The sequence below is a fragment of the Onychomys torridus genome, chromosome 2 (assembly GCF_903995425.1).
Source record: "Onychomys torridus chromosome 2, mOncTor1.1, whole genome shotgun sequence".
Lineage (NCBI taxonomy): Eukaryota > Metazoa > Chordata > Mammalia > Rodentia > Cricetidae > Onychomys > Onychomys torridus.
This window is the reverse complement of record NC_050444.1, coordinates 57,668,026-57,691,420: the sequence shown is the minus strand read 5'-3', so window position 1 is coordinate 57,691,420 and position 23,395 is coordinate 57,668,026. Positions and strand designations below refer to the sequence as shown.

The 23,395-nt window shown below is 40.0% G+C and overlaps 1 protein-coding gene across 3 annotated transcripts in view; it reads left to right on the top strand.

Moving 5' to 3' along the window:
• Positions 1-23,395, top strand: part of Lingo2 (leucine rich repeat and Ig domain containing 2) — a 155,475-nt gene that overhangs the window by 55,262 nt on the left and 76,818 nt on the right. Inside the window, exon 1 of one of the 3 annotated variants that reach the window (XM_036179279.1) lies at positions 19,102-19,123. The exons of the other annotated variants lie outside the window; for them this stretch is intronic. The gene's annotated coding sequence lies outside the window, so the exon portion shown is untranslated. Of the gene's footprint in view, positions 1-19,101; positions 19,124-23,395 lie in introns of those variants that run through there. 3 annotated transcript variants of the gene reach the window in all.

Here is a 23,395-nt window from a genome sequence, read left to right as displayed (position 1 = left end):
CCTGACATCCTCAACTTTGAGTCCTCTTCCTGTTTTAATTGTTTTTATACCCATCATGTCCAATTTGTCCTGCCCATATATTCTTGGGTGTATGGCCTTCAGTCAACCTACTAGGGGCCACACCTTTAAAGAAAACTTACTTTCCATCTCTCATCAGTCATCAGTGACCACTAGCTCCTCAGCTAGGGGTGGAACTTGATACCCACTTCCTTCTCCATGCTGGGATTTGCTAATGTTCCCTACAACTGTGAAGTTTAACTCCTATTCATCCTATAGTACAAGCGATTTGGTATTCATTGTCCTCTGGATATAAGGGCAATCAATTAACATTTAGTAATGGGATAGCCAATGGATCCCATTATTAAGAGGTTTCATTCAATACATGATTTCGTGGCACCAACATCAAACTGAGTCTTAGCTGAACCTCTGGTGTGCCAACAAATGCCACACTGCGTCCACCAGTGAAGATATGGATGGGTCAACATTATCGTACAACTCATCACCCCTCTGTAAGCACAGAGAAAAGAATTTTAAAAATCTGAGTTGACATTTTATTTTACTCTTTTCACCATCATCAAATTGAACTGAAACCTTCCAGAGATGAGTCAGATGGATGAGTTCCTATCAACTTTGATTGCTTCTATCTAGGGCGCAAATGATGTTAAATTCTTGTCAATTGTGTATATTCATCCCATTGTGCTGTGGCTTTTTTTTTTTTTTACCTTCAACACCATGTCTTATTAATCTTTCTATCTTCTCAGTACTTAGCACAGTGTCTGTGTGCTCAGCCATTGCCATTAAACCTAAAGTATTCAATTTGATCAATTCTTTAGGTTAAAAACTTATCAAATCCAAGTATTATCATTAATAAGTTAAAAATGAGAAGGGTAGAGGACAATCCTCTAGGGTACCACAAACAAATGAAAATGTATTTTAGAATGACAACTTGGCTTTTTATTACAATATCTGAAACTTAGTTTTACATATTGTATAATGAATGAAAGTTTGAGTTCTTTCTTTGCCTTCAGCACTGTACATTTGGGAATAAAATTACACAGAACACTCAGATATACAGAGACAGTGTGGCTTTTTAAGTTCTAGAGTTAACTTGATTTTTCTCATCATTTTATACTAATGAGAAAAAATCCACTGTCTGTGGTATTGGGACCACTTTCAGTTTTAATACATTCACCTGTTGTCTTAGGTACTTTTCTATCACTGTGAAGAGACACCATGACCAAGGCAACTCATAAAAGAAAGCATTTAATTGGGGGCTGCACTGCAGCTTCAGAGAGTGAGTACATGACCATCATGGCAGGGAGCGTGGCAGCAGGCAGACAGGCACGGCACTGGAGTAGCTGAGAGTTTACATCTTACCCATAAGTCAAGAGCTCAGAGAGCAGGGCTTGGCATGGGCTTTTGGAAACTCAAAGTTCACCTTCAGTGACACACCTCTTCCAAACAGGCCACACCCCCTGATCCTTCTCAAAACAGTTCAACCAACTAGAGACCAAGCATTCAAACATATGAGCCTATGAGGGACATTCTCATCTAAACAACCACATCTATGAAAGGCACAATAAATTTCAAGTCAGTTCTCACCCTCCTCTCCTTTCTCTTCTCTCTCCCTCTCCCCCCTACCTTTATATGTTCCCTACCCCTCTCCCTCCCTCTTTTCATCTCCCTCACTCTGTGTCCCTCTCTCTACCTTCTTCCACACTCTCATGGATTTCATACAAATGCTGTATGTTTCAGGTTTCCCTCCTTCTCCCTGCTTCTCACAAGATGGATTCTTGTGAGACATACACATAAACAGATAAAAAGGTTTATGTGGAGAATGTGGTGGTGGGACAAAAGAGTCTTTTATTTTTTCCCCTCTCCTTGGCCCACAACCTTGTAGAGGCACATGCAGGAATTGAAGGGAGTCAGAGGAACTGTCTGAACATTCATTTCTCCAGCCACCTTCATCAGCCAGTTTTAGGCCATTGTCCCTACTTTTCTTTGGATGTGGTCCTGAAGAAAAGTTGGGATTTTTTTTCCAAGTGGAGAAAGAGAAATGCCTCTTTTTTTCACTTACCTTATCAACTTATGAAAAAAGTCTCTACTCCTGAAGCTTCTGCTCAAGAGAAGACAGATCATTCTTGCCTTCTACCTGCCCCAAACTCTTTTCTTCACTTCCTTGAAATTCTTATTACCACTTCTCTCTTGCCTGGATTCTTCTCTTCAGCAGCACAAATAGAATTATTACCTTTTCTCATCTGATTAGAGAGAGATACCACCATAGCATCCTGTTTATCTTGTGCTTTCTACAATCTTGAGAACCTTAAACTGGGGTGAAAGAGGTGGAGCTATGGCTCAGCAGTTAGGAGTTCTTACTCTTCCCAGTAACTATGTCAACACCAGAGAATCTGAAACTTCCTTCTGACCTTTACATGTTTCTTCACACACACACACACACACACACACAGACACATAAAGATAAAGTGCAAGTGCTGTCATAGAATCCTTAGATTGATATCATTCTCTCTTTATAAATGGTAAATGAGGCTCAAAAATAACATGGTCTACATTTCACAAAGTAGACATTCCTTCAACTACATCATGAGAAATCAACCAAATGCATGTACTGAAGCTAATCTCCAAAGTTAATTAACCAGTCTTCCACAAATGTTGATGTAAAAGATAAACCAAGGGCCAGTGAAAACATTATGACCTAAGGTAGCTCTTATTTCAAACACTAAATGAAAGAGGAAAGATTATGAGATGTTTATTTCATAAGAACGGTAGGCTTCAAAATGCTCTTGGAAGTAAGTACTTAATTATTAGGGAGATTGTCTTGAACTGATAGGGATGGAGGATGGGGTAAAGGTAGAAGAATAGATCAGTGGACATAACAAAATGAGTCATCTCATTGTTATTGAAGCTCAGTGGCCTCGTTCTTCATTTATATTTGAAGTGTTCTAGTAAAAATATGGTTAGTGAAACTGGAATTACAACTAAAACTTTCCCTTTACTCTTCAAGTCCTGAGCCAGGACATATTCTTTCTCCAACTCTACAATGTGCACACATGTTCACCTGATTTCAATCCCACTGTCCTTTCTGACAACCTCTACAGCAGCTGCACATTCCTTTCACACACGACTCACCATTTGACAAATTCCTCCTGGGCAAATTTCTCCAGACAAAAATTCTTCCTCAGTGTTGGACTAAAAAGAGGTGGTCTGTAATTCTAAGTGGGGTATGTGCATGTGCCTGTGTGTGCACGTGTGTGTGTATTCACAATCACATGTGTTTGTGTGCATGCTAAGGGTATGTAGTCAATAGCTAGCGAGCACAGTGCTTCCATGAACTAGGCCTTGCTAGAGCCGCATTATCCCACTCCATGCTGCAGTCTCATCATGTGGTTGAGAAAGTGTTTCTTTCAGGCAGGAAGGAAATTTGAAAATTAGTGGCAGCTTCCAGTGCCCAGGAGACACAAACTGACATCTTTTCCTGACTCATTGACAAAGTCTGGCTGTCCTGTAGAGTGTCTCATTAACACCAGGGGCTTTGCCAGGCAGGGTGTCCAAATCTGTGGGTGTGTGATACCTGGATAGGTTTTATTCAATCTATAAAATATACTGAAATCACATTGCATTAAACCCCTAAAGTGCATTTGTATTCTGAAGAAGTTTTTACACTACTTCCTGTCCTCTATTTACCCAGTACTATGGAACCACGCATCTGACAAATCCAGAAACAAAAAGGGGCAGTGTTTCATTAGTACCCCTTTCTCACTCATAATTATGCAGAATTATTATAATATAATTATTAATATTTGTTAAAGGGAGCAGGCAAATGGGCCAAGGGCATACATAGGGAGGATAAGCATCTAAGGTATTATTTATAGCAGAATATGAATGAATCAAGTGTTATCATTTTGAGATTCTAGTGGGATTCTGAAATGGAGACAAAAACCACTGAAAAATAGATTAAAGGTGTGAATTTTTCCAAAAGGCCCATGATTAAATTTAAAGCATAATAAATAAAGAACCTTCTAGAGTTTTACAGCTTTCTTTTGTACGCTGAGCATGTTTTGTCAGGATTGGGGATGAAGGATGCTGGCCTTTGGTTAGGTCACTCCCTCTCCTGTAACTTCTCTTCACAATTCAAGAGAGGAAAGCAGCATGTCATTAAGAACATCTACAAGACAGCCAGGTTGAGACAGCTCATCATCAATTGTCAGCATATACCAGTGACTTCTCTGTGTCCTCTCCCAAATTTATCATTGGCCTTGTCAGTTTTATACAACTTGACAATTCAATATAGAGCAGATTGATCTCTCTAGACTAGATCAAAGGAGAACAATTGAAGGTGGGTAATGGTGGTTCAGATTAGCAGTTTTAATGAGATAAATCTTCTCTAGTCCTGGTAAGAGTAATATTTATCAGGAAAGACTTCAAAGTTTTAAAATAGAAGCAAAGGAAGCAGACAGCTGTTGATCCCGCCTCATTCTATCTTCAATGCTAGGAATCAGGATTGGCACCACTGCTAAACTGGGTGCTTCACATAGTTTACTTAACTGAGTCTCTAGAAGGATGTGTATGAGAATCATATCCTCCCCATTTTACAGATGAGGAAACTAAATTCAGAAAAAGTCCATCTCACCATGGAAGGAACCATGTGGCTCAGCTTCAAACCAGGTCTGAGTCTAGCGCCTGCTCTTTGTATTGCACCTCATTGACTCTGGAACCAAAACAGAGACAGTCCTCACAAATTTCGTGGACTTTAAAAGAATTCTCCCAGGCACTTTGTAGTTAGAGACTTTCAAACTCATGCTAGTTATTATAACTGAAAACTTATATGTTCCTGTAGAATGACATGATATGGGCAGGCAGAGCTGTAGACATTGTAATTTGCTCTATTTGTGTGGTCCTGAATAAGAAGTATCTTAATTCTTGGGATTCAAAAAAGGGGAGCAGAGATTTGATTAGATCCTAAATTTCTACATGATCTCTTTCTTTTGTGATTTTTCTTTTTTCTGGTTGATAGATTGCAAATCTCAATCAGAACTGAGATTTTCTAAAAGTCTGCTGCTCAGTTGGGCTGGGTTTGAAAAGGTATTACATTGGCGTCCTATGTTAGTGCCTCTCTCTCTCTATCCTTCCCTCCCTCCCTCTACACATTACATTCTTTTTATTCAAAGAACAACAATTCAGAATGGATTTCTCATACATGGTACACCAGGAGGGAGCATTGCTGGCGATGCTGATGCTCAGCACAGTTTGAACATCAAGACATTGGTGTAGTTCATCTGTCCACCACACTGTCTCTCTCCTGACCCCTCATGATGGTCTGAATAAAAATTCAGAGCTTGGTTGCTTTGGTGTGCTCCTGTATTGGCCTTTCCCACCTCCAAACTCTGAAGTAGTACAGCTAAGGTAGTTGAGTAGAGCGCAAATCAGTTCTAGATAAAGACTCACCAGGTTCGGAGTGTCTTTTCAGGAATTTTTTTTTCTACCAACAATATTGAAAAAAAATTGAAATTCAACTGATTTAGAGTCATGGTGTTGGTTTCTCTCTGTTTTGGTCAGTGCTTGGGATCAAACCCAGGCCTCACACATGCTAGACAAATGCCACACTACTGACCTCCACACTCAGCAGAGTAGGTTTCACAGAGAAATCCCAGTGGTTCTGTGGTCCCAGGACACCAAATGAAAGAGTAAGGCTCCACTTGATGAAGCCTTCCCTGCCAGCCACCAACAGTATTTAACTCCCCTGCTGGCCAACTTTATAACTCCACCATATTCTGTAACCTAAGCCCTTCACCCCCATGACACACAACTGAGACCAGTATGTGGGAGGCAATACATTAAAATGAGTAGCAAAATGTATCTTCACACAAGAACAAGAAAAGAACTTGTGGAGCTAGTAACCCCCAGAGTTCCAAGTAAATGTCTGGATGTTTAGGAAAGCCAATTACATATTCTGAATCCCAGTTCCCTGGCCCACAGAATGGGACTTGGTCTGTTGCTGGTTTGGGAGTGGTTTAGAAAAGGCAGCTGCTGAACAGTGGGCAGACTCAGAGTGTTGTTGTCAGTGGCAGAATGTGAGGTCGGCAGCATTCAGTATGTGTTGGAACACTAGAATGGTGGTCAATAGCTGAATAATGAGCCATACACTAACAGACAATAACACTGCCATTCATCTATTGAGATGAAACATCTTATTGGTGTAATTGTGAAGGCCACTCCACATAGTTAAAGGGAGGTTTATTTTGTGGGGTAACTTACAAATGAAGGGATTTAGGTAGATTGCAGGGTCTGGCAAAGGTATGGCGCAGTCTGGCAGTGTTCTCTAGAGAACTCTGCTGGGTCTAGGCACCAAGAGAGCCCCCGCATCTAGATCCCCGGTCTTCAGGGTCCTCTCTCAGCCCCACCTTGTAGGTGTGACCATTACCAAAGCCTCAATAGAGGTTGGAACTTCCAGGTCAAAGCTGGAATGGCTACCCACTACAACATCTCCTTTGTAACTGAAAGTACAAAGAAAGGGTATTTAAATGAGGTAGTATGGTTCCTTACTACCTACCACAGCCCAATCCCTGCCACAATATAAAGAACCCAGAAAGATGTCGAGTATTTTAAAACTGACGTTCAGGGGGCAGATATCAAGTTCAAGGCCTGCATGGGCTATGAAGAGAGACCACCTCAAAAATAACCAAGGGAATCAGAGAGAAAGGGGGATACTTAAGAAGAAAATTCAGGAGAACACTGGGTTGCTAGGGATTTTCTAATTCCATGAGTTTTTCACATGGGTTCATTTTTGGTGGTGATAGCTCCTCCATCAGTCCCCAAGCAATATGGTTCAAGATAAATTGCTAGTAATTTGCCTTTTCTGCAATTGCATAAATTTTGGTGGGAAATTGAAGAGATCACAGCTAACTTTTAATGAATCAACCTCTTTTGCTAGCATCAACAAAAAAATAAGAAGAAAGCAAGTAAAACATAGTTTGTAATGATAGGAATGATATTCACTCAACACTTGATTTACACTCTAAATGCAGTAAATGAAGCTAAGTGGTTTTGAAAAATTACCCAGAAATAAGCTAAAACAGTTCACCCTGTGTGTGGCTGGTTGGAACATGGGCTTGGGCTCACAATGTTTTAATGAAGTCTCTGTTTTCACTCAGGGTGGTACTTACATGAAGGAGGGGTCCTTAGCTGGCTAGTGGCCTTAAAGAGCTTATGAACTTGTGCTCCTAATAGAGTATGCCAGGGAGTGGGTCAGAAAGCATCTCTCCAAGCAGAAAGAAAATAGCAAAGGACCCAGTGACCCATCACTAGATAAGGGCGCCCTGGCACTGCATCTATTGAAAACAAAATTGGGAGACTAAATACCATCTCTGGCCCAGCGTCTCAGCAATAGAGACTTACTATGGCTGAGTTAGAAACAGAATACCCCCCAGATAGCTGCAAGGATGCTCACTGCTTCCTTCTCCCATGCTCAGCAGTAAGTCTTGGATGTGATGCTATTTATATACAGGATACAAAAGACAGATACAAACCTACTGTGATCACAGAGATTCTCTCTGTCTTTCTGTGTCTGTGTTTCTGCCTTGATCTCTCTGTGTCTGTATCTGTCTAATACACATACACATAAGCAAAACCTTCATACATATAAATTGAAATTAAAAAAAAAAAGAAAATTGCACACAAAGAACCTACTTTTAAATATATACTGTCTGTAGGATCGGTTTCCATTGACTTCAGTGCAGGCCCACCCCCTTGAGCATAAGCATTTTAGCAGGAATACTCTTAAAACTCATCAGTATGAGCGTAAGGGACACCAGAAACAGAGATTCTTGGTTTTCTATGCACACATTTTCTCATTAGAGGCTCCTTCTGGCCTCATAGTGCTTTTCTTTTCCCCAGCCACTTAATGAACAGTTACTTAAATGAACCATGATAAATGCCTGTCCTGGCATGGTCTCAAATTAAATCCATTATAAATGTTACTTAGGCTAAAATGCCTCTTATCATGCCAGAAAATGAAATTACAGGGTCGTTTTTCAGCATTAGGGAAGATGAGCCTACATTCACAAATCTTCTCATTGAAACATACAGTACTCTGGTAGTCAAGGGGGTATACTCTGAAATTTACTGCCCTGGTCTGAGCCCCAGGTTAGCTACTTTTATTGGCGTGTTCTTGAAAGAGTTTCTTAGTTTCACTATGCTTTGGTTTCCTCTCATAGAATAAAATATTTCAAATGCTAACCTTCTAGGGTTGTGATAACATTGTCGATGAATTAGTTCTATATGTATCATGGCTGTCACCTGACATAGTAATTGATCCAAATTAGAAGCATTTGAAGAGGGTTCTATTGATACCAACTGCAGAGTTGATAGAACTGTTAGTGAACTTGAGTTCCTAGATCTAATTCACTCAGCTTTTCACTCATTCAAAGTTACTCAGGCTTCAGTGTATTGTATTTAGTTACAGTGTTGGAAACATAATCCCCATCTTAACTTAGTTGAAAGGTGGAGCAAACTGGTGTTCATAGGTCCTGAGGGTTTTTCACCCCTGAATAGGTACAACCCTTGTTGTAGGAATGGCTTAGTTACTGAGAATAGATTTGGTTTATTTTGAAATTATTTTCATGGAAAATAGATTTTTTTTGCTCACATAATATATACTTATTACAGTTTCCCCTCCCTCTATTTCTCCCAGTTCTTCCACACCTTGATTCCTACCCAGATCCACTTCCTTTCTGTCTCTCATTAGAAAACAAATAGGCTTCTCAGGGATAATAATAAAATGAAATATAGTAAGAGAAAACAAAAACTAACACATTAGAACTGAACAAAATAACCAAACAGAAGGAAAAGAGCCCAAGAGAAGGCACAAGAAAGAGACCTATTTATTTGCTTGCTCTGAAATCCCATAAAAACACTAAACTAGAAGCCATAACATACACATAAAAGTCATGGTGCAGACCCATGCAGGTCCCATGCATGCTACCTCAGTCTCTGTGAGTTGATATGAGCTTTGATCATGTTGATTAGAGGGTCCTGTGTGCTTGCTGTCCTCCATCCCTTCCGGCTCTTACACTCTTTCTCTCTTCTGCAGTGTTTCCTGAGCCCCAAAGGGAGGGATTTGATAGAGACATTCTTTTTACGGTTAAGTGATCCAAATTTTTTTCTCTCTCTCTCCATGTAATGTCTAGCTGTGAGTCTCTGTATTTGTCCCCATCTATTGCAGAAGGAACCTTCTCCCATGTTGGCTGAACAAGGCACTGATCTATAAGTATGGCAGAATGTCATTAGCAGTCATTTTATTACTGCACATTTTTATTTTAAAAACACTAGTATTTGGTTTTACCCAAGGTCACTGAGCTATCTAGTCTCAGGTTTGTGGTCATTCAAGCAGGGTCAGGTATGGGTTCCAGCTCATGGAGTGGGCCTCAATTCAAATCAGATATTGGTTGGTTACAATCACAAGCTTTGTGCCACCAATAAATTAGCATATCTTTCAGGCAGGACATCAGTGCCAATCAAAGCATTTGTAACTGGCTTGGAGTTTACAGTTCTCTTTTGGTAGCATGCAGGGTAACTTCCAATATCAAAGATTCTAGAACATAGAGGTAAAGACTCTATGTAGATACCAGCTTGACTTCTCCATGTTCAAAGAATTGTCTAAGTGTTTGTCTTCAGCAATGGGCTTTGCTGTCAGTTTGTAGAGAGTAATCTATAGTCTTGGCAACAGCCTGGGTTGTTTGTGGATACCTATGGTAACCCTTTAGCCAACAACTCAATTAGAAGTAACCCTATCCAGGGACTGGAAGCTTCATTTAGTGGCAGATGTCCATTAGGGGCTCTGTCTTCCCAGTATTTGATGGTTTCATTTAGATTGACTTTTAACGTTTATATATTTTAGGAAGTTTTTATGTATTAGGTTTCCAAACTACTCTTCAAACGACCTTTAATTTTAGCCCACTCCCAGTATTCTCTCCCTCTCTTCACTTGATTCGCCATTCCAGCACCTCCCCAGTCCTTCCCTAACTACCTACTCTATTTCCCTTTCCTAATAAGATCTTCCCCCACCCACCCAGCCCCTTACTCTATGCCTAACCTCTGTGGTTCTATGGAGTGGAACTTGGCTATCAATGACTTAACAGCTAACATCCACATAACAGTGAATATATGCCATATTTGTCTTCATGGGTCTGGTACCTCTCTCAGGATTATTTTTTTTTCTAGTTTCATCCATTTGTCTGCAAATTTTAATAGCTGTGCAATGCTCCATTGTGTAAATGTACCACATTTTTTAACCTGAGAATTGGCTCGTTATAAAGGTGCACTTGCCTCTTCGCTTGACCCTATAACTCTAAGCCTCGCTTGCCCTTCATCCTGCTTTCCTCTGCTTTATTCTTTTACCTAATTTTCTAAAACTTAAAAGTTTTAAATGTTATACAACTATAATAAATTTCTTTTTCCTTATACATTATCCAGTTTGTGGTATTCTATCATAGCAACAGGAAGAAGCCATTGAGACAGTAGTGATTCATTGATTCCTTTACATGGAAATGTCAGCATTGTGCCTGCAATGGTGTTACAGAAATGAACAATATACAGTTGGGAAAAAATGCAAGAAAAGAAAAAAGTTTCTAAGAGACCAAACGACTAGAAAGGAAAGGTAGTTAAGCTGCCTCTGGACTCTGGGATGTGAAGAAGTGGGAGATCAGCGGGGTTGCTGAAGAGTGAGGTGACATCCACTAACAACAAAGGCAGAAAAGGTCAGTCTGAGCAAAGTGCAGTGTGTGAAAAGTCTGCAAGGGCTCCAGATTTCAGTCAAAGAACGGTGCTAGGCAAGAGATGGTTCTAGACTTGTAGACAGAATCAATGTAAACTTTGTGGAACCTGCCGGAAAGACAGATCAAAGTTACAGGGGGTTGCTTTTTTGCCACATAATTAGTTTTGTGTGACTAGGTCTCCACCCCAGACTTGCTTACACACCGTGAGGAAGCACAAGGTTGTGCCCGGCAGTTCTGTGGTTGCCTCCCCAACACTTGAGTTTTCTACCTGTTGAATGAAGTTCTTAAGTTTGGCTCTTGAAATAGGAAGTTAACCAGAGTAAAAAAAGAAGTAGCTTGGCTTTTTTATACCTCAGTCTTGGTGTAAGTAAGTGGGATATGCTTTATACCTTTCTCTATTATGCACAGCCTCTCATTTACACACAGTAGTAGCTTTACATGTTCCCTGAGTTTTGTTAAGATCTCTGGTTCAGGATGAGCTTCTTGCTGTTTCACTTCTAGAAACATCCTGATGTTTGTAACTTGTGAATTTTCTTTGGCTAAGTTGGTTAAGTAGTATCCTTGTACCATATTGGTTGTCTTAAGATGGATCAGTTTGCATCCTCTCATTCATAGCTTATCTCTATCATCTTCCATCTGCTTGTGTAGTTAAAAGTGATCATGACTTGAAGTCTTACTACATTGTCGTCTTTTCTGTCTTTCCAAAAGTAGCACCTTTTCCTGGAGAATTTTCTAAGTAAAACTTTTTGGGGAGGGGATTATTGCCTTTATTGTTAAAAATTCTGCCTTCAAGACACAATAGTACCTTTAGCCATAAATACACTAAAAGTGGATGGAAAACTTCAGCCTCTCTGGCTTTCTGGACACCTGTGCTTTGGCTAACCAGTAGTCACAAAAAGTAGGATAAAATTTTAAAAAAAGAAGAATCTGTCCACGTGGGGAAAGCGTATTGCTCTGGATGTACTGTCTCCAGTCTCTAGTTTGTGGCTGTTCCCTCGGTCTTCGGGTCACCTGTGCCCTTTGGTTTTCAATGAGAAGGAATAACAAATTAGTTAATTGTTAGTAAGAAGAGTGTCTCTAAACAGGACGTTCTGTCTATGTGACCTTCGGTGTCTGTTTCAGAAGCTTCCTTCTTTACCTTCAGATGGTGAACACAGAACAGAACGGCCACACTGACGCTGAGGTCCTCCGGCTGCTCCTGTACTTGTTGTCTCACCAGAAGAAAACCCCTGGGCTTTCCTTTAAATTCTTTTTAACTCTTTCTTAGCATTCCATAAGGAGGTTTCCTAAATCTCCAAGCTCTTTATTAGAAACGATATTCCTACCTGTATTTGGTACCATTCAAAAAATAATCAAGTTTGAATATTGAAAGACAGTTATTGAATGACCACATTAAATCATTTACCTGGTAAGTTGATATTATATCATCCTTGTCTGTGAATGTGCATTATAATTTCTGTTATTTATATTTCTTTCTTATTTAAACGAAGAACTGAAAGCAAGAAGACAGAAAAAAGCTGACAGTTATGAAATTATATTCATATAAACCCTTTAACTACTCATTTATATCCAATATACAGATCCTTATTGTGCTAAGGCCACAGTATGTCCAAAAGGTGGATTTTGCTCCAATTTGAACACACTAAGATGTCCTTAAATTTTTACAAATAATTTACAGATTTAATGCTGCTTCTGTAATGTATAAGTATTAATGGGAAAGTCCACAAAATATTCAAATGCTTTTACTGCAAACAGACTAATATAGTATTTGCCATATATAGGGCAGTGTACATGTACGAACTATGATCTTTTTTGTTTTGTTTTGTTTTTTGAGACAGGGTTTCTCTGTGTAGCTTTGTGCCTTTCCTGGATCTCACTCTGTAAACCATGCTGGCCTCAAACTCACAAAGATCCGCCTGCCTCTGCCTCCAGAGTGCTGGAATTAAAGGTGTGCGCCACCACCGCCTGGCACAAACTATGAACTTATATTGAGTTAAACCAACATTTTAGCAGTTTAGTTCATAGAGCCTATTATATTTTCCTGTATGCAGTATCCTATCACAAACTCTAATAATTGTCTAATGTAATCATGTTAACTGTAAAAGCCTTCATGAATATGACTCTTCCCTTAGAATTATTTACTGGATTGTTTGAAAATAGGCCTTGATACCCATTCAGAGAGCAAGGTTCTGAATTCAAAACAATATCCTTTAAAATATGCCCTGTAAGGGAATTTATGGCTTTGTCCATTTTTGTCTTTCCAAACCCTGCTGCAGCATAAATCATAAACAGAGAAAAATGTGTATTAACTGGGTAGGCATTAGGAAAGGGTCAAAATAGAAACCAATTCTAAACCATGCACCAAAAGTCCCCGAGGAGTATGTTGTCTAGAGTAAATTTGCTATAAGCTGAGACACAACATACTTTTTCATAAAATATTTTAATATTGAAACATGGATGCCACATTTTGGCAAAGGACTTAGTGTAGGGAGGTGCTCCAGTGACAGTTTCTAATCATCTTTACAGTGCTCCTAGCTAACTGCAGTCACTATGCACACTCACAATCTGTAACTCTGACATACCATCAATTTCCAACTAACCCAACTGAAATGCTTGCTTTATTCTACTTACACAGCATAGAACAAAACAGACAAAAAATTCAAAAGTCTCTGTGTAGAGAAAGTAGCTCATTATTTACTTAAACATCATTTTTTTTTTCATTCATTAGAAAATAGCATGTCACTGTCACCCTTGAGATCATTTTCTGGTAGACAAGTCTTTGGTCTCCAGGCCATATGTGGGGGCCTTTTGTAGGTTATTCTACAGCCAAGAGACATTGTCATCCTTTTCTAATCTTGCTTAGAAAGCCCTCTCCTTCAAGCATCCCACATAAGAATAGTTGAATTCTTTGTGGGTTGCTTAAATTCTTGACTTCTGGGACAAAGACAACCCAAGCAGTGCTTTCCTAACGAGAATACATTGTAAAACCCCTAACTACCTAACTGCCTGGAATATATATGTTTTGGAAATTGACAGAAAATGGTCCCTAGCAAGAGAGCTAAATAGAATGGGCTTCTGGGGAAACATTCTAAACAGGAACAAGATCCCAAAGCAGAATTTCTGAAAGAAAGAAAATGAATAATCAGCTCTCTTCTGCCCTTCACAGATGCCTCCCTGCTTGTTCAACAACAGGCAAAGGTGCTGTGTTGTTACAAGATGTTCACTGGGGAACAAGAGGTACAGCTGCTGTGCAGGCAGCTGAATGGCCCGGCAAGTCCTGGCCCCAGGAAACAAACACCTCGCAGGTGTAAGGTAGAGCAAGAGGGTGGATGAAGTCCATCCATGAAGGAGGTGCCTCCTGGACATGTGGAAGGAATGGAGGCCTCCAGACAAATGGAGCTTCACTGAGGCATCTCTTGGAAGGAAGACCTGCAGACGTTCTTATAAATGTGCTGCCTCTTACCAGCAGAAGTGCTATTTAAAGTTGTGTTTACAAGAATAGACTCACAGGGGCTCAGAGGAAAGTGATGGGCACGGGCAGAAGGGGAAATCATTATTTGCAAATCAAATGTTCTTGAAGGAGACTGTGCACATGACTTGAGCTGAATGAACTCAGCCAAAGCTTCTGCTGTTACCTAGTGAATTTAATAACTGACCGTGCTTTGTTTTCTTTAAATACTTGTTAATGTTCACAGATGGCACCAGCTTACTAAGAACAGTGTTTGGCATGGAGTAGAATGAAAAGGCTTCAAAGATTACACATGATTGTATTTCACCACAATGAAGATAATATATCCCCTATATATGTTTAAAAATAAGCCAAGAAGAAATTTCCTAATTGATACTTTAGTGTATTTATTTTCCAGGAGGGGTATGTATGTGTGTTTGTGCCTTCGCACACGTGTGTGTGTGTGTGTGTGTGTGTGTGTGTGTGTGTGTGTGTGTGTGTGTGTGTGTTTCATGTATGGTGCTGTGGGCACGCTCATGATCCAGTGCATTTGAAGGTCAGGGGACAATCTCAGATGTTGCTTTTCTATTGTCTTTGAGGCCGAGTCTCTATTGCTCTCAGCTGTACGTACCAAGAGCTGGCTCTTGCCTTCTGGGTTTTCTCTTCCTCTCCTGTCTCATAGGAGTAATGCTGGAACTACAGCATTTGTTATCGCATGCCCAGCTTTACACGAGGTCTGGTATTTGAACTCAGGCCCTCAGATTGCATGTCAAGCAGTTTACCCACTAAGCCACATCCAACCCTGCAGGAACCCTTTTATAAACTGCACGATGGCAGCTTCTAGCCATACTTCTTACACCAGTCTCCTGCCACTGGAGGGACCCTGATTCTCCAGACACTTAGAGCTACTGAAGGTCTAGGAGGCACAGCAGTAAGTGAGGACAAAGGGACAGGAACTTTTGAGATCTGCTAAGGATCCCCCTCCTAAAATCGCCTCCGTGTTTCTATCATGCTTCATGATCAGACATCCTGACCCTTGCTCCATACCTAACTTTCCCTGAAATTCTTGAATGGGTAGGAATCTAATTTCTCTAAAGACACGCTAAGAATTCAATGAGCTATGGTTTAAAGCTTCGTAAATGCTTACCTATTGTAACATCTAAACGAGTCATCAATTCTTATCTATTATAACACTCTGAGCTGAACGTGAGCAAAGAACTGGAAAACACAACTAAAGGAACCTGAAGGGACCATGGCAGTGAACACAGGACAGAACAGGCTTGGTGGTGGTGGTTGTTTACCAGGAGGTTGACAGTCACAGCAGCATGGGCTTCTGTGTCTGCCTTGTCTTCTAGCACACACACCATGCAAGCAGCAGGGGTTTCTTTTGGAAAAGTGGTCATAGAAAGAATGAGGCTACCTAGGAGTAAAATTTGCAGGTTTCTCTCTCTTGGAGAAGAAAAGGCGGACAGTATCATTTAAAAACATGCATTCCTTTCTGCTTGCTATTTTCCTCACACAGGAGACCGCTGGCTGGGTCTCTTCTGACTCCACGAAACTGAAGGACGACCTTTGCATGCCACAGTGTTCATCTTAACATCACAAGCATGTAGAGAATGTTTCTGGAGGTGCCTGCTATGCAGTCTATAGCAGGCCAGAATCCCCACTGTCTCACCAGCTGTTGCTGTGCCTTGGCTAGGTAGCTTGAACATTCACTGTCTCAGTGTTTTTATCTGTAAAAGGGGCTGTGAAAATCCATTCAGTCACCTTTCCAGGCCTCTTCCAGTACTGTGGAGAATTGCCCAAAGGCAGGGAGAGATGAAAGATGTTTCTAGTGCCTGCTGCTCCATGACTTAAAACTAAATCAGCAAAGCCTTGATGCCTGGAACCAGGAGGCTGGAGCACTTAGCTCCGTGACTTGTATTTACTGTTGATGTCTCCCTCCAAAAGCCAGTGGGATTCCTCTGTGGCCGGCCTTCCTGCTGACAGTGGGAAGAGTGATCTGGCCATTCTCATAATGTAAGCACGGCAACAAATGCTTCCTCAAACAAACTACCAGAGACCAAGAGAAAACAGCCTGCACCTGGCACAGGCTTTCATCCTGTAGTATTTTTTTTTAGAGTTGGATTAGGTCCCGTGTGGAATGTCTGTGCACCTACCTCGTGACTGGACGGCAGAGAAATCTGTTTTCAAAGGCCAAAGCTGTTTTTATTCCCCCACAACCCCCCACCCAACTCTGTGGTCGGTGGTTTTTCTCTCTGTTCTTCATCCCAGTGAGGATTTTTTTTTTCATCATTTTGAGTCAGCAGCTTGTCGGTAACAAAGGTACCCAGCTGTTCTCTATGCCCTAATCTCTAAACAACTTTTAATAGGTACTGCCTGCCTTCTACACAGTTGGCCGCCACAATAGCATGCCAGATTGAAGGTATTTTAAGGAGGATTCAGAGGATTATGGTGAAGTGTAGTTTTGCCCAATGATTTAAGAATAGAATTGCTAATAGCATTCTGTAATGATTTGTTTTCCTTTGATAGATGAGGTGTGCGCTGGACAACTTGAAAATTGCTGGAAGTAAGCTGGCCGATTTCTAGATGTGTCCAGTCAGACAGTAATCCCTGCCAACACTGAAGACCCACCTTTCCATGATTTCAGCTAATCTCACCCACACTGCCATGTGGCAACCTCAGTGTTCCCATTGCAGAGATGTAGAAAGGGGAGTTTTGAGAGGAAAAAAGCCACGCCCCAAATAAATAACAGAGGCCAGTTGAGTTCAAGCATTCTGACACCATCTAAATCCAACAACCAACAACTGGTTACTATTACAGAACATTACTCTTACAAGAATAAGAGGAATATGGAAAGGATTGTGGGGTTTAAATCTTTGTTCCTAGGAAATATACAGTGTGTGCGCACGCACGTGCACATGGGCATTGTGGCCTTGTGGAGTTTAGCAGCTCTGAAAGGCGCACAAAATGAATACCACATTCAGACTTCATATTGGCATGCTAATCAGAATGGGAAAGTGAACTGAAATTAGGATTTGTGTCTACCAGGGAGGGTAGTATTTGCTAAGCAAATTAATAGATTAAACACATTTGCAATGGACTATTCAAGCTACTTTAGAAAATAGATTGTTTTTAAGCATTCATTTGCATGCTAATGATTAATATACTAACTATGAGTCATTCTTATCTCTTCATTAAAACCTGTTCCCTGGGTACTTGCACTAAGGCTAACTTTATAAGTCACTATTCCTGAACACGCAGAATAGCATCTCTGTCTTAGGAAAGGAGATTATTTCCATTGATGTTTTCCCATTGATTCTGGCATTGATTCTCTCCTACCCTCAAGCTCAACTAAACTTTTCACATATAGTGAGTACACCCCACATAAGGTGCCACTAATAAAAAGTGGGTATGATACTTGTTTAGAGAAGCACAGAGTAAATTGGTTCTATACTTTGTTGTAACAATGTGACAAGTTTTCTAATAATAAGTGTTAAGCAGAGGCTGAAACCCATGTGAGCAGTACCAAGACAGAGTGAGGTGTCCCCAGATGACACCTAACATCCTTGAACACTGTTCCAGACTGACCCACACTGTGTCATCCAGGCGGATTTGTAAGCTTTCATGTCAATTTAGTGACATCAGGAATTAAGAAACTGATTTTTAATTCCCATGATTGGCATCACAATTAGATACAATGTAGAAAGACCTGGTAGCTTTGAAGAAACATGGGTAGGCTAAATATTGAGGAACACCGATGTCTCTTCTGGTCAGAAACTCTTGAAAAGTGAGGAGATCTTTGACCATTTTCCACATATCCAAACCCATAGGTCTTTAAGAATCAAACATAGAATAATAAATAATAAAGATTCTTTTAGGAGATAAGGTATACTTCCAAACTGGGCACACAACTGTAATCCCAGCCCTCAGGAAGCAGCCCCAGGGGGGATCACAGCACTGTAGGGCCAGCCTGTTCAAACACAGGGAATTTCAGTCCAGCCCGGGCTACAGAGTGAGACCCTGTCTCAAAATACAAATGAAAGCATACTTCCATGCCTTACAGAGCACCAAGTATTAACTTTCCCATCATTTTGGTTATTCAGCCACACTGCATATCATATCTCCTTTAGTATATGCTTTGAACTCAGCCCTTTTGGCCACCATATCTACATTTCTGTGTAAGCCATGTCATTTCTTGACTGGTTGTTTAAATAGCCCTGTAAAGCTGTTTCGTTCTTGCCTCATTAGAATCTCTTGTGGTCTTTAAGGTTTTATGACATGTAAAAACCTGCAATGGTTTCACACCTGACCCCAGGTAAAGCGGACTCTGGAGACCTATGCGATTTTGGCTCATCTCACTGGCTGCTCTGCCTCCTGTTCTACTGCTCCCTCTCTGCCTCCCTTGCTCCCTCTGGCCTTCACAGCTGCTGTCACTTCTGTCCTGGAACTTTCCTGCAGAGAACACCTGAGCTCTGCCTCTGCTCCTCCCAGTATCTCCCAGCATTTCACAGCCTTCTTCCTCCACACCTTTAAGTTGTAGCCTCCCATGGATATATCGTTACTTCTTCCCTGTTTTATCTCTATGTGCTTAAGCATTGTTGACCAACTGTATTTCTTTATTTTTTTTTAACTTTCCCCCAAAAGGGCACATCTCTTTTGTTCAATGAAATATTTTCACCTCCTAAAAGTAGGCTTAGTACACAGTTGTAGTCGTTTACTAAAGATCTGTGTTTTGTTCTCTAAATTGAACCATTACTGACCATTAATTGTGTTCCTCCCTACGTTTCAGACGTATCAGACAAAGGAAGCATTCATACAAACCAAGCAATGTCCTACCCACAGCTGATTTGTCCCCACAGGTTCTTTTTGCCCAGTGTGAAAGGTGAGTTTATATTACTTAAGAAACTAAAAACAAACAAACAAGCAACACTACGGTGTTGTTTTTGAGTTTATGATCATCATTAATGGTGCTTCTATCTCCTCTTCTTTGGGATCGGTCCTTGTCATTTGCTCCTACTACTAGCATCTTCTCAAGCAACGTGGTAGTCTGTTGTTCTCAGTCTATGATCACAACACGGAGGATTTTGTCTTCAGTATCACTACTTCCTGAGAAAAATGTCTGAATGCCTTAGTCACTCAAACTAAAGGAGCATTACTTTGTTCCTGCAGGGTTACTGTGTGATTAGGACCAGGGCAAATAGTTCTCTGCTGCTGAACACTGACTGAAGGTGCTTCCTTGATCCATTTCCAAGTTATTTAATGCATTTGCAATCACCATACTTATAGCTCATAAATGAATGATGTTCTCCACCTCTGTATAATAACACGTTATTACAGAGTTCACTGAGATAATTACTTAAATACCAGTAAGTTCATCAGAATTCTATGATTATTAATAAGTGTGAAAACATCAAATTCATTACTCAAATTTCAGTAATGTAAGACTAAAGCAAATATACATTTGGGTTCATATTTTTCTACCATAGACTCTAAATGGCCTCACCTAAGGAAATACTCTCTCATATCCTGGTTTGGGTTAAAAGCAGTTATTTGCTCCAGAATGTTCATTACCACACTGTTCTTTCCCATAAGTTACAACTTGAGTGATTGCCTAAGTACAGGCCAGACTGTTCAGTCTGGAATGACTTCTCCTCAGATGCAGGCTTGCCTCTGTCACCTCAGCTCTGGTGGCCTTTGCAACATCCTCGCTGATTTCTGAGATTCTGGATTCATTTTCTTGTATTCTTTACCTGAGATGTATCCTCACTCTTAAGAGGAACAAGACTAATTCTCTGGGTATTCTGGACTGTTGTGACTTGAAGCTTTGCTGTCTAACCTCCAACCTAATTCTAACAAACAGGACATACCCTTGAAGTCACGTTTATTATTTACTAATCATAATAAATATAATTTGTCAGATAACATGTATATGATAGGATCTAGTCTAAGAACTTCCTACACATCACTATATCTAACATCCACAGTACCTCCATAAAGTTGAAATTTACTCTCTAACACAGCTAACAATTTCCAGTAACCAGTGATGAAATTGATGTGTAATCTTTGCAAGGATACATGTGTGTCTATGTGCTTTTGAAAATTAAAAGTACTATTTAGAAAGTAGAAATGCGTGTTTTTACTTTTAACTAAAAAAACACTTCAGAAAGGATTCTTAAAAGACATAAAGCTAAATAAATGGCATACATATGCATGCTTTCAGTATCTCAATATATGCCTTTTGAATGTGTCTGTTACTGTCTATTTCAAATCACTTTTGGCATCTCCTGACAGCCTCACCATCATCTTATCTTTGATTATCCTTGAGTAGATGCTTTCTCCTAATTCCTCCCACTGTCGTCACTACAGGTGCTAAATCTCCTTACCTGCCTCTCAGTGTTATGGTGCCCTAGCTAACCCCTTCCTGACAATCCTTGCATCTTCCTTCTCTTTCCTATCTCCTTTCTGAATAGATATGAATGGTACCCTGCCTGTTTTTAATTTACACCTTCATGTTGGCTACATATCAAAGGCAGAACAGTTGGGATGCTTCTTAAAATTCATGTTCCTTGGTCCCACTCTCAAAAAATGATTCTGTGAGTCTGGCTTTGTGTTTTGTTTTTCCAGTAGTCTCTAGTGACAGCAATATGTAATAGAACTTTAAAATCAATGTTCTAGATGAAAAATGGTCTGATCACTTGATTTCTTTAAAGGACTGTATTTGTGGATAATTAAATACTACCCGACAAAATATCATTTTAAAAAATTCTTTACAAAGAAAAAGAGGCAATGCTGGAGTTTTCTATACAGCAGGCCTTTTATGTATTTACTTTTATTTAGATCTGTCAACCCCATTTCTAAAGGCTTCTATGAGCCGTCCTAGCAAGCACCTAATAAGTACTTGTCTATGCAGAGTTTGATGTTGCCTTGGGCTTTTTGCACCAAGACTAAATTGGACCCATAGGCTCGGGAGATGTAAATTTTGTATGATTACAAATAAGTGCTTGTGAATGCATGTATCTATAAGCTATACACACATATATTTGCTTTACATAGACATTTGTATAGAGATGATGCTTTCAGTGGTATTACGTGTAATTTGTGTATAAACAGTATAGTATATACAAAAACACAAATGCTGCCTATTTCATCATTTGAGTATCTATAACATACTGTCATCTCACCATGATATAACTATGTTGTTTTGACAAGAATGATGGCTTGAAAAGCATGGATAGTAAAATACAGAAGATAAAATGAAAAAGTGTTATGGTTGCGTCATACCCATCAAGTTGTTGAAAGGCTAAATTAGGAATCATGTGGCTCATAAACCTGATCAAATGTGGAGTATTTGATATGTTTTATGTATAAGTCTAAAATTAGCTATAATGACATCTTTAACCATTGTTAAGGGGTCAGTCGATGAGAAAAATCTAAACACAGCATGGATGCTGATAAAAGTTTTGAGAGGAAAAACCAGACATACATTTCTTCTCTGAAGCTTCCATGTCTAACACAGTCTCTGACACCCAAGTGCTCAAAGTTACACAGAGGAACCCTGTCTCTAAACCTCCCCCAAAAAAAGCTTATTTGCAAATAGTTTTATGAAGTTGAGCTGATTGCTTCTTCCATCAGATATTATTTACCTACCTATGTACCTTTTGAAACCGGTTCTCCTGTTTTATCTTGAATATATTGAAGCAACTGCTTATTGTGGTCACTAAGAGCACTGTGGATCAACTAAGGACCTTATGCATGCCAGGCAAGTGCTCTGCCACTGAAGTGCATGCCACCCATGCTATCAGTACTGTAAAGATGAGACACAGGGCACAGAAGAGTTGAATGGTTTGGCCAAGGTTATCAAGAAAGCAGAAGAGTATGAGTCACCTGATTCCATCTCCAGGAAGTCACTACCACATGCTGCATCTCATAAGTGCTGGCCTCCAAAGTGTCTGCCATAGTTCCCTACCCAAGAAAGGTGCTCAATAATTTTCTGTGGTTATGTGTAGCTAAATAAACTGACAGACACCCAGTTTCTTAGTACTCCAGGTAATATTATATATTTTATGGACCACACATAGCATTCATTATAGAAAGATAAGAATGAAAACTCGTATACCTAAGTTTCTCACTTAAATCATTGCTTCTTAACCTTCGTAATGCTGAGATCCTTTAACACAGTTCCTCATGTTGTGGAGGCACCACCCCTCAACCACAACATTATTTTCATTGTTACTTCATAAGTGTAATTTTGCTACTGTTATAAATCGAAATGTAAATATTTGACACATAAGATATCTGATAAAGACCCCTGTGAAAACATCATTCAGCCCCCAAAGAAGTCACAATCCACAGGTTGAGAACCAAAGGTTTAAATCATTCTATCCTTTAAGAAACCTTGTGCATGTTACTGGATTTCTCTGAACTTCCATTTACATATCCATAAAACAGAGATTCATAGTTTAAGAATGAAAGAAATTGATGTATAAAATGATTTGAAGATTTCTAGTACCTATTAACCACTATTAAGAGCTTTTTATGGTCATCATTATGTACAGAAAAGAGAACTTCATGTTCAATGATTTTACCTGCATGGCAAGAATATCTGATAATGTAGTTAACTCTGGGATGGTGCTTGCCTCTGTGCAGTTGATGGCCTGTCAAAGAAGATGGACAATTAGTCAATAAGCAATGAGAAATTGCATCATGAATTTTGACTGGGGGTTGGGGGGAGACACACAGGAGAAGGTACAGATTAAGAATTTAGACAAGAGCAAAGCACAGTTATGGTGTTTTCTGGGTCATGTAACACTAGTGAGAGTGGGAACCAAGCCAAAGTTAAGGAAGGGTGTAGTTATAGTGACTGAAACATAACCTATAGTATCCACCTATAAAACCACAGCAAAGGGCTAAAAGTAAAGAGAGACAGGCCACCTACCTGTGAAAGCAGGCATAGGATATATGAGCGACTAGAATGAACATTCAAGGACCTCCTTAAGTACTTCCAGGTCATTAGTTGCAAAAATGGATCTAAAATGCCCCGAAATCAGAATACTGTGCTGGAAGGGGCTATCTGTATTATACAGTACTCCAAGCTTGTTCTTACACTGTCTGAAAACTCGTAAGAAATGCAGATGTCTGGACCCAGCCCAACAAA